The sequence below is a fragment of the Palaemon carinicauda genome, chromosome 36, assembly GCF_036898095.1.
Source record: "Palaemon carinicauda isolate YSFRI2023 chromosome 36, ASM3689809v2, whole genome shotgun sequence".
In the NCBI taxonomy this organism is placed as follows: Eukaryota; Metazoa; Arthropoda; class Malacostraca; order Decapoda; family Palaemonidae; genus Palaemon; species Palaemon carinicauda.
The window spans coordinates 39,328,377-39,340,876 of NC_090760.1; positions in this window are offsets into that span (position 1 = coordinate 39,328,377).

Consider the following 12,500-nt stretch of genomic DNA (forward strand, 5'->3'; position numbering starts at 1 on the left):
CTTATTTTCTTTGTTTTTGAGATATTTCATTAGGAATATGAACATATTCATACAGATGAGTAGACTGCTTTCTTTGCTATAAATAATGGATAGTAAGACATAATAATCGAAAATAGATGAAAGGGTTTGTTGCAAAAGTCTTGATAATAAAGAATCATTCAGGAAATAATATTCTAGTTAATGCATGTATACGAGTAAATCGAGAGAGGGAGCGTGTAAATAATTCTCTAGTAATGACTGATGTACAGAAAGGTTGAAAAGCCATACACGAAAGCAACAATTGAACTTGCTGTACAGGAAGTAAAAGATGGCGCCTCCATTACAGCAATGAGTGTCAAGACAGATATTGAAAAACGAGGTGCTCTATATGCTAAACATTCAAGCTGGAGGACGCTTGTTGCTGAAGTACAGGCCAGGGCTCCTATAGGAATGAAGTTCAACATTCTTTTGGTTGAAAAGGAGAGAGATACTACTTTAGAAGAAGTTTTGCACAGTAGATGAAGAAGTGGAACACCACAAATTACAAGAAGAAAAATTAGTATGCACAGCCAATGATAACTCAAAAAGAATGTAGCAAGAAAATGACAGAGCATGACACACTGAAGAAAAGAAAGCTTAACAGAGTGCCAAGAAAGAAAAAGAAAGAACCAGAGCCACTATCTGATACCACAACTGAAGAAGAGATGGAAGAAATGGAAAGCGATTCTGCTGATGATACCAGTTTCACTTTAAATACAGATAAAAGTGATACAGAATGTGAAGATGATGTACAGACACTAACGCTTCCAACAGACCCTCCTGTAATTAGAGATGACTCAGTAGGAAAATATGTATTATACTGAACCACGTACAGTTTACTACTGGGACAAGATTACAAAAACTCTTCCTGATAGTGATAATGGTCTAGTGGTGCAAGTAAAAGTCGACTGTCTTCGGAAAAAAAAAAATTCTAGTGACCCAAAGAAATGGACATGACTTGAAAGGATCAAGGACAAAGACATTTCCATCGTGGATACAGAATACATATTCTATGGACCAGAAGTGCCAGTGGTAATGAAGTTCATTGAAAATAATGTAAAGGAAAATCCATATATAAATAACACATCATGCCAATGACTAAATTCTTACTTTTTGTGAACAGATATGAAATACACCAATGATTTTTGCTCTAATTAACTACAGTCAATAATTGATTAAGTTTGTTTTTATGAGGAGATAAATTAGCAGGCAAATTTTGGATTATGTAACACGAATATGTGTACATTTGGTCTTTCCTTTTTATTGACAAAACTTAATAAGACGCTTGTTTATCATCTCATTAAGAATAATGGTTTTTATTTGGTGATGCACAATATATCATATCAGTTATGTTCTTGATTGAAATTCTACAACTTGTGTGGCTTTTTTTAGTAAAATAATGATGATTTTCTTTTCCCCCTTAATGATTTTTTCTTACTCCTTTTCCGGTGAATAAAAAATCACCAAATTTTAGTCATAATAAAAAAACTAACTAGCCCTTACTTAATAACAGCTGATGGACAAAACTTAATAAGACGCTTGTTTATCATCTCATTAAGAATAATGGTTTTTATTTGGTGATGCACAATATATCATATCAGTTATGTTCTTGATTGAAATTCTACAACTTGTGTGGCTTTTTTTAGTAAAATAATGATGATTTTCTTTTCCCCCTTAAAGATTTTTTCTTACCCCTTTTCCGGTGAATAAAAACTCACCAAATTTTAGTCATAATAAAAAAACTAACTAGCCCTTAATTAATAACAGCTGATGGATAACGTAAAAAAAGCAAAATGAATGTAACAAGCCCCGTTCAATAAAAATTCTCGACCATTTTTCTGCAAAAAACAGTTTTCCATTTTGAACTTTTCTTCCCCCATTTTACTATGTATATATTATGAAGATTTTGCATTGAACCAGCGATTTCTAACTCATGCTTACGCTGTCTCTCATTTTCTTCTCACCGTTTCTAATTTTCCTCTCGCTGTCTCTCATTTTCTTCTCTTTCAGCTGCTCTTTCGTCTCTCTCATACATTTCCTGTTCTCTCTTAAAAAATTACTCACGGAGAGCATCACCATCTAGACCAAGAAGTTTACCTAAAGCTATTAAATCTTTCGTAAACTCACTCATTCTGCTTCTTTCTATATTCTCCCTGTTTCAATTGGTTACGTTGTTGAAAATCGTGGCTAGGTCACCAACTGTCACGATCTTAAAATTGTTACAGGTTCTTTTAATAAGAAAAAATAAATATCAACAACACTGATTTATATATGGGAAATGAATATAAAAAGAAACGCAAAAAAAAAAAAAACACGTTTATTCACAAACTTACAAAGAAAACTAATGTTACTTCTTCGGTTACTTTAACTGACAAATCAAACCAATCAAAACATCAACAGAAAGGGGGAACGGTCAATAAGGTAGAAATACTTAAGAACAGTTCTCTGCAGCTGCTGAGACGATACTGGTACGGAGACTTCAGGCTTGAGAACGTTGCAGAAGGGGGGTGAAGTTAAGATGAAAGTAGCACGATGACCTGTTTCAAAGGCGTCATAAAAGGGTGGCATCAAGATGGGACATCAGAGGTCGTCTTCCAAGAATTCGATAATATTGATGGAGTAAGGCTTCAGAACGTTACAGGAGGGCGGCTGAAGTTATGATGAAACTGGCACGATGACCGGATTCGAAGGCGTCACAAAAGGGTGACATCAAGATGGGATATCAGAGGTCTTCTACAAAGAATTCGATAATACTGTTGGAGTAAGGCTTAAGAACATGGCAGGAGGGCGGCTGAAGTTCAGATGAAACTAGCACGATAACCGGATTCGAAGGCGTCACAAAAAGGTGGCATCAAGATGGGATATCAAAGGTCTTACTCCAATAATTCGATGATACTGTTGAAGTAAGGCTTAAGAACGTTGCAGGAGGGCAGTTGAAGTTCAGATGAAACTGGCACGATGACCGGATTCGAAGCCGTCACAAAAGGGTGGCATCAAGATGGGATATCAGAGGTCTTCTTCCAAGAATTCGATAATACTGTTGGAGTAAGGCTTAAGAACGTTGCAGGAGGGCGGCTGAAGTTCAGATGAAGCTAGCACGAGGACCAAATTCGAAGGCGTCACAAAAGGGTGGCATCAAGATGGGAAATCAGAGGTCATCTTCCAAGAATTCGATAATACTGTTTGAGTAAGGCTTAAGAACGTTGCAGGAGGGTGGCTGAAGTTCAGATGAAACTAGCACGATGACCGGATTCGAAGGCGTCACAAAAGGGTGGCATCAAGATGGGAAATCAGAGGTCATCTTCCAAGAATTCGATAATACTGTTTGAGTAAGGCTTAAGAACGTTGCAGGAGGGCGGCTGAAGTTCAGATGAAACTAGCACGATGACCGGATTCGAAGGCGTCACAAAAGGGTGGCATCAAGATGGGAAATCAGAGGTCATCTTCCAAGAATTCGATAATACTGTTTGAGTAAGGCTTAAGAACGTTGCAGGAGGGCGGCTGAAGTTCAGATGAAACTAGCACGATGACCGGATTCGAAGGCGTCACAAAAGGGTGGCATCAAGATGGGAAATCAGAGGTCATCTTCCAAGAATTCGATAATACTGTTTGAGTAAGGCTTAAGAACGTTGCAGGAGGGCGGCTGAAGTTCAGATGAAACTAGCACGATGACCGGATTCGAAGGCGTCACAAAAGGGTGGCATCAAGATGGGAAATCAGAGGTCATCTTCCAAGAATTCGATAATACTGTTTGAGTAAGGCTTAAGAACGTTGCAGGAGGGCGACTGAAGTTCAGATGAAACTGGCACGATGACCGGATTTGAAGACGTCACAAAAGGGGTGGTATCAAGAAGGGACATCACAGATCTTCTTCCAGGGATTCGATGATACTGTTGAACGAAGGCAGGCTACAGAATGTGTTAGATACTTCTTGTCACAAACAGGGAGGGCTAGCTCCTTCTCGGCCGTAATAGGATCTTTTGGAGATAGGCTTTTGTTGTCTGAAAGGAAGGTTAGATTTTGGCTCTATTAGACTTCTGGTCTTCTGTGTTTCTTATCTCACTAGGACTTCGATCTTATATGCTTCGGACAAAGTTCCTCTCTTGTCTTATGTCTTGTCCTATCTCCCTTGGACAGTCTCTTCTTGAAGTTTATATACCCATGTATGGGCTGAAGTAATTACAGTGAACAGTAGTCATTTCAATAAAAGGCATTCGTTTTAACAATTCTGCATCTGTATTTGGTTCCTCGAAAACGCCAAATTCGATTCCGCCATGGGAGCTTCTAGAAGAAATTTCTGATGCTATCGAGACCACGTGTAAAGTCGTAACAAAAGGGCAGCACGTGTCCTTCCATGACGACATATATCCTAATTAACACAATGACATCTTGGGCAAAAAGGGCATTTTCCTTATCACGGCAGGCGCTCTCGGTGAGGCTTGGTTTACTTCCAAAATGCTGATGAAAATGAAGAGGTGACAGAATTGCCCAAACAGGGCCACAGTCGAATCTTGTCTCGCCTTGCTGCTCACACTGGGAATAGATATTTTTGCGTTTCATTATATCCTTCTAAAAGTATTGCGTCTACCCCTGATATATATATATATATATATATATATATATATATATATATATATATATATATATATATATATATATATATATATATATATATATATATATATATATATATATATATATATATATATATATATATATATATATATATATATATATATATATATATATATATATATATATATATATAAATATATATATATATATATATATATATATATATATATATATATATATATATATATATATATATATATATATATATATATATATATATATATATATATATATATATATATATATATATATATATATATATATATATATATATATATATATATATATATATCTATATATAAATTATCAGGGGTAGATACAATACTTTTAGAAGGATATAATGAAACGCAAAAATATCTATTCCCATATATATATATATATATATATATATATATATATATATATATATATATATATATATATATATATATATTCCCATATATATATATATATATATATATATATATATATATATATATATTTATATATATACATACATATGTATATATATATATATATATATATATATATATATATACACATATATATATATATATATATATATATATATATGTATATAAATATATATATATATATATATATATATATATATATATATATATATATATATATATATATATATGTATATACACACACACACACACATATATATATATATATATATATATATATATATATATATATATATATATATATATATATATATATATATATATATATATATATATATATTTAAATATATATATATATATATATATATATATATATATATATATATATATATATGTATATACACACACACATATATATATATATATATATATATATGTATATACATATATATATATATATATATATATATATATATATATATATATATGTATATATATATATATATATATATATATATATATATATATATATATATATATATATATATATATATATTCAGGGGATGGAATTGATGCAAAGAGAGTAGTATCATCTGCTTATGCAACAAGCTTATTTTCTAGGCCAAGCCACATGTCATGTGTATATAGTATGAAAAGTAATGGGCCAAGAACACTACCCTGTGGAACACCGGATATCACATTCCTATACTCACTATGGTGCCCATCAACAATAACTCTTTGATATCTACTACTTAAAAAATCAATAATAATGCTAAGAAACGACCCACCAACTTCCAACTGTTCCAGTTTGCAAACAAGGGCCTCATGATTAACACGGTCAAAGGCAGCACTAAAATCAAGGCCAATCATACGAACTTCCCGACCACAATCAAGGGATTTCTGTACTGCATTGGAGATTGTAAGAAGGGCATCACATGCTCCAAGGCCTTTACAAAAACCAAATTGCAAATTAGGGAATAGATGATTAACTTCAGCAAACTTATTAAGATGTTTTGCTAGAAAACGTTCAAAAACTTTAGATAATATGGGAGTTATGGAAATTGGGTGGTAATCAGTGGGACTTGAGCTACCACAAACACATTACCAATTCTCCAACAAGTGCTAAAAGCTCCTCTTCTCGCTAACTTGCGCAAAATAACAGATAACTTTGGAGCTAAGAAATCTGCTGTCTTTATGAAAAACAAAGGAAAAATACCATTTGGGTCTACACCTCCATAAGCATCAAGGTCCATCAACAGAGCTTTAATCTCACAAGATCGAAAAGCTAAACTAGTTAGTTTAGCCTCAGGAAAACAGGAGTGAGGAAGTTCAAGTTTTTCATTACTCTGTTTACTGTCAAAAACATCTGCCAAAAGGATTGCCTTTTCCTTTTGGACAGTGAGTGACTGAGCCACATGGTTTAAGTAAAGGAGGAACTGTTGCATCTACACCAAAGAGTGCAGATTTAAGGGTAGACCACCATTTATGTTCCTGACTTGTACCAGAGAGGGTTTCTTTTATGATTAAATTGTTCTCCTTTTCAGTTGAGGCATAAACTCTCTGAGCAAAAGCTCGAAGCTGAGTATAGTTGTTCCAGGTCAAATCTGATCTGTTACACTTCCAAAGATGATAGGCCTCCTGCTTCTCCAAATAAGCACATCTACAATCATCATTGAACCACGGTTTGTCCTTCATTCGGTACCTTAGCACACGAGAAGGGATACGCCTATCAATTATGTTGACTAATTCTCATTCAAAGGGACAACAGGATCTACACTATTATATAATTGTGACCAATTCAAGCACAGAAGATCATGCAAAATCTCATTCCAGTCTGCTTGGGTTTCATATAAATTTTACAGGAACATGATATATCAGGGACAGACATCTCAGTCTTCACTAATAATGAAATCAAGGCATGATCAGAAGTCCCGACTGGAGAACCAACCTTACTAGTTATAACGCCAAGGGAGTCAGTGTATACGAGGTCCAAGCAATTACCAGACCTGTGAGTAGCTTCATTTATGATTTGCTCACAGCCTGATTCAGAGGCAAAGTCTAAAGCTCTTAAGCCATGGCGATCGGTAGGAGAGATAGAACTTAACCACTCCCTATGGTGAGCATTAAAATCACCAACAAAGACAAAAGAAGCCTTTCTACCATCTTCTTGTATCTTAGCCATAATGGTAAGAAGACAATCAAAGATAGAATCATCCATGTCTGGATTCCGGTAGATCGAACACAAATAAAAGTTGTTATGCCTGCCACAAACTTTTATTACCTGAATCTCATGACATCCACATTGATAGCAGGACTTATGAGAAGCAGGGTACTCGGTCCTAATATACACCGCCATTCCCCTGGCCCTAGGAATGGCATTACGTTTCAGCATTATAGGCTTCTTAAAACCAGTTATAAGGAGCTCAGATGAGTGCCTCATATTAGAAACCAAAGTTTCTGAGCACAAAAGAATATCATACTGTCTAGACGCAACTGTAAGGTCTTGGATATTTGCATGAAGACCACGAATATTGCAATACAGAAGACGACATTGACGAAATCTAGGACGTACTGGTCCCGGATTTCGCTCAATGTCTCCAGACAGCATAAGAATTAATAGAAATAAAAAAGAGACATCATACTTAAAAACTAGATTAACAAGAATTATAACAAAAACAATATGTACAGAATAATAAAAAAAGTGATTGATGATACCCATAGACTATAGTAAAAAGTCGGAAAAACTGGTCAACATGGAGGAGCCGATACACCATGCAAGGCTAAATACCCTCCAGGATAGCCACTTCAACTGAAGGGAGGACAGTAAGGATGGTTTTGAGAAGAAAAAATCAGAAAAAGGAAAAGACAACCTCTTCATAAACCACCAGGCATCCATGGCCCTTCTATTAAGCCTGTCCAACACACCATTTCAAAAAAACAAGAGGAAGAAAAAAAAATAAGATAGAATAGTGTGCCCGAGTGTACCCTCAAGCATGAGAACTCTAACCCAAGACAGTGGAAGACCATGGTACAGAGGCTATGGCACTACCCAAGACTAGAGAACAATAGTTTAATTTTGGAGTGTCCTTCTCCTAGAAGAGCTGCTTACCATAGCTAAAGATTCTCTTCTACCCTTACCAAGAGGAAAGTACACTGAACAAATTGCAGTACAGTAATGAACCCCTTGGGTGAAGAAGTGTTAAGTATCTCATTGTTGTCAGATGTATGAGGAAAGACGAGAATATGTAAAAAATAGGCCAGACTATTCTGTGTAAGTGTAGGCAAAGAAAAAATAAGCCGTGACTAGAGAGAGGGATCCAATGCATTACTGTCTGGCCAGTCATAGGATCCAACACCTCTCTAGTGGTAGTATCTCAACGGGTGGCTGGTGCCCTGGCCAACCTACTACCTATATATATATATATATATATATATATATATATATATATATATATATATATATATATATATATATATATATATATATGTGTGTGTGTGTGTGTGTGTGTGTATGTGTGTGGGTGCGTGTGTGTGTAAGTGTGTATGTGTGTTTCTCTGTGTGTTTGTATATTAGGGATTAAGGGCACTTAATAAACGACTGCATAGAGAAAGGATTCTAGCATTATATCCTTTCTTGTCAAAAGTATTAATGAAAACTTTCAATCTAACAGTTCAATGCATAGTTTATTTCTACAAATTTTTTCTTGATGAGAGGAATTTTAGCTATGAAATGGAAAAGATACTTCAAAATGGACTACTAATATGAAGGCCGTTGATACAGTTAATGAGAAATCCATCGGTGAAATACTTCATGACTTTGAAATTCAGTGGTGGTGAAGAATTCACATATTATTTAAACATAGAAATTTATTCTTATAAAGGAAGTCCTTTTTTCTTAAAGTATGAAGTGAAATCAGCTAAACTAGAATATATTTTATTGGGTGCTAATCACTTATCTACACTTTTGGGCTTTGTTTTCGTCGTAATTTTAATGCAGATTATATATGGTTTATCTGTCGTATGAAGTCGTGATTATTAATAAAGGATATATTCTTATAATAAGGAAAATCCCAAGAATTCTGAAGTTGATCAGATTCCCAAGAGAGCGGTTATCCTAGAAGGCACTAAGAGGCTTTCTGAGGACACTCTTAAATGAATGTCGATCAGGCCTTAGTTCGAGGACGAGACTGGCGTAGAAACTTTACGATATTAATTAAGCTTTATCTTTTCTTCTCCTTTTCATTGTGTTTTGAGTATTTTTTTAAACTTATTTTTGTATTTCAAGAATATTAGCATCTAGTCACGTTTCATATTTAATATTAAACGCTCAATGGTATACCCTTATCCTTACCTCAAATATTTCTCTATCTTTAGCAGAGATTCTTACATATACGGTTCCAACTGTATACTCAGAAAGAGTCCTATATTTCATAAATATCCACGCTTATTGCCTTGGTACCTGATAATATGAGTTTAACAAAATTACAAATATCAAGTGTTTAATTATATTTCTATTTGGTTCTTTTTTTTACAGAGCTTCATGGTGGTACTAATTTTCATTCATCAATAATTAGAGCAATTTTACAGATCATTCCTTTGTTTATTGGAACCAGCTAGCTGTATGTCACGCTACCCAGTATATGTTCTTAGTAATACATCTTATACAGCTGGTCCAAAATGTATCAATTGCTTCACTTCCACACAATTTTCACACTTTGACTGGCATACCACCAGATCTTACTGACTTACCCCCATTTATTTTATCCAGTGTTTTCTTCATATATTTTATACTGATATTCATAATTATTCCTTATAGCATCCTCAGCTATTTTGTAAGTTTACTATGGTATTCGTCATTCTATACCATTTCTCTCTCATAATTTTTTTTTTTTTTTTTTTGACAAAACTATTTTCCTCTTATTTTAATCTATTTGATATATGTTTTATATGCTTTATTTCAGCCTTTTGCTAATTACCTATGATCTTTCGATCCTTTGATATTTTTTATTTCCCATGCAAATTGTTCATTTACATCTCTCTGTCTTTGCTGGACATCTTTGTTTCTTTCTTTTTACTTTTACAATTTTGTTTTTTTTTATTTGTATCATAAGTTATATTTTATTTCTATCTGTTGCACTTTTTTGTATCCTTATTCCTTCATATTAATAGGTGGTCCCTTACCAGATATCTTTATCCATAATTCATCTGTAGCTCTAAAAAAGGCCCTATAGTAATTTCATGGTATTGAAAACTAATCCCTTTAATCTCTGTGGGTTTTTTCTTCCTACTTCTCAGCGAGTCTGGCACTTCTTCTTGGTCCTCATCTTTTCCCACTTCTGTGTGGGGTTGATGTTTAGACAAAGAAGAAGTGTCCTAATTTCTTATATAACTCGCTGAGAAGTGGGAAGAGATAGCGCACAGAGATTAAAGGGATTAGATTTCAGTACCATAAAATTACTATAGGGCCTTTCTTCAAGCCACAGATGAATTACGGATAAAGATATCTGGTAAAGGGACCACCCAGTAATAAGAAGGAATAAGGATACAAAAAAGAAAAAGAAAAAATTCTGGCACCTAATAACACTTAATAACACTTTAAACTCTTATCATATTTCCATTTTCCACTTTAGTCACATATCCTTCAGCTCAATAGGAAATCTATTTGGGTCTACTTCCCCTAGTGCTGTATGTTGAATAACTTTTTTTTATAAATAAAGTATTGTTCATTACCATGTCAATAGTCGCTGAGACTTTTATTTTTAGTTGTTCTTCTTCCTTCATTTTCTTTCATATATATTTTATGGTAAATCCTGAATTATTACATTGATTATATTCAATGTTCCCATTTAGATCACCATTTATTTCATTCAAAATGTGTATTCCACAGAATAATATTATCTAAATTTTTCCAAAGGTCTTCCTTTCAACATTGATAACTCCTACTCCATTCACTCCTTTTATCGACTAAAATACACGGTAACCTATAATCTTGTCAATCATCTTTGTCTTGCATCCCATCCATTTTGTCTCTTGTAGGATACACATAAGGTATTAATTCTCCTTCTCTCCACAACATTGGCAACTTTCCTGTTTTGGCTGGCTATGGTTCTAATGTTCAGAGTTCTCATTTTAGGACTTAGTAGTTTAAGCCTCAGTGTCCTTGACGTGGTAAGGTTTCCGAAATTTTAGAAGATTGGACTGTCAGTCAATGCCCTGGTTCATCGAGGGAATGAGGATACACCTGGGAATTCTGTTCTTGATTGATAATGGCTACTATTCATGGTTTTCGAAATAATATCTTTCACGGATGGTCTTTTTGCCATCAATCCTTTTAGTTTAGCAAATCTTTTGACTAGAATGAAATTGTGTTAGCTTGCCATGAGCTTTGATAAAAAAAATATCTAAAACATAATTGCAATAATTCTAACCCATCCAATCTTATTTTTGAATCTGATGATATAAGTGATCATTTCATAAGCTATGAATCCCTCCACTTTTATTTTCATATAAAAAACAAAAACAAAATGGTCAAACGCTGGAAAGCCTTAATAAAATGAATTTCTCTTCTTTGTACAAACTATGGCTCATAACGTTAACTGCTTTGAAAATGACAGATATTTATTCCTATGCCTTTGATACAATTGATTTTTGATTGTGACATAAAGGCAATCATTTCGATTTGCTGAATATAAATGAGATATAAACAGAAGGAAAATTAATCTAAAATTGAATATATCCTCAATATTCCTTTTATGAATATGGGGACAAATAAATGGCAGGCTATATATTATAAAGATTTGCAACGAAAGGATTAATATTCTCCGCAATGTGCTTTTAGATTATTGCTAATTTATGCAAAAAGGAAAATATCTAATTTCTCTTTACTAAATGCTCTTCACTAAAGACTTTTCCGTAATCTGAAGCAGTGCATGAAATTGGACTAGCAGCTCTCACACTAAAAATGCGTACAGGAGATAAAAGAATATTCAAAGTTTAGGGAACAATAAAGAAGAAGAAGAAGAAGAAGAAGAAGAAAGTTTGATGAAAACCATAAAAGCTCCCCGTCAGCTTCACCCCCTCGAACTTATTCTAAGACGGCATTCATTTCCGATTGTTCCCTGAGCCATGTTCTCAGAAGTTCTTTTCGTGTCTTCTTCGATAAGCGATCATTCGGGAATCTTGGTCAATCGACGCAATTGCCCTAAGCGCATTCCTTTGACGATCATCAATGCTCCGTGATTGGAAGATGGAAGAAAGTCCTGTTGTGAGAATACATTGTGGCAAAACAGCTGTTAGTAGAAATGTAATTATAATAAAGTAATGAGTACATCAACTCGCAACGAAAAGGGATAATTAGACATGTGGAAAGAAAACATTATCCATTAATAGTTGCTCTACGAATAGGGATAAGAATAGATTTTATAGCATGAGATG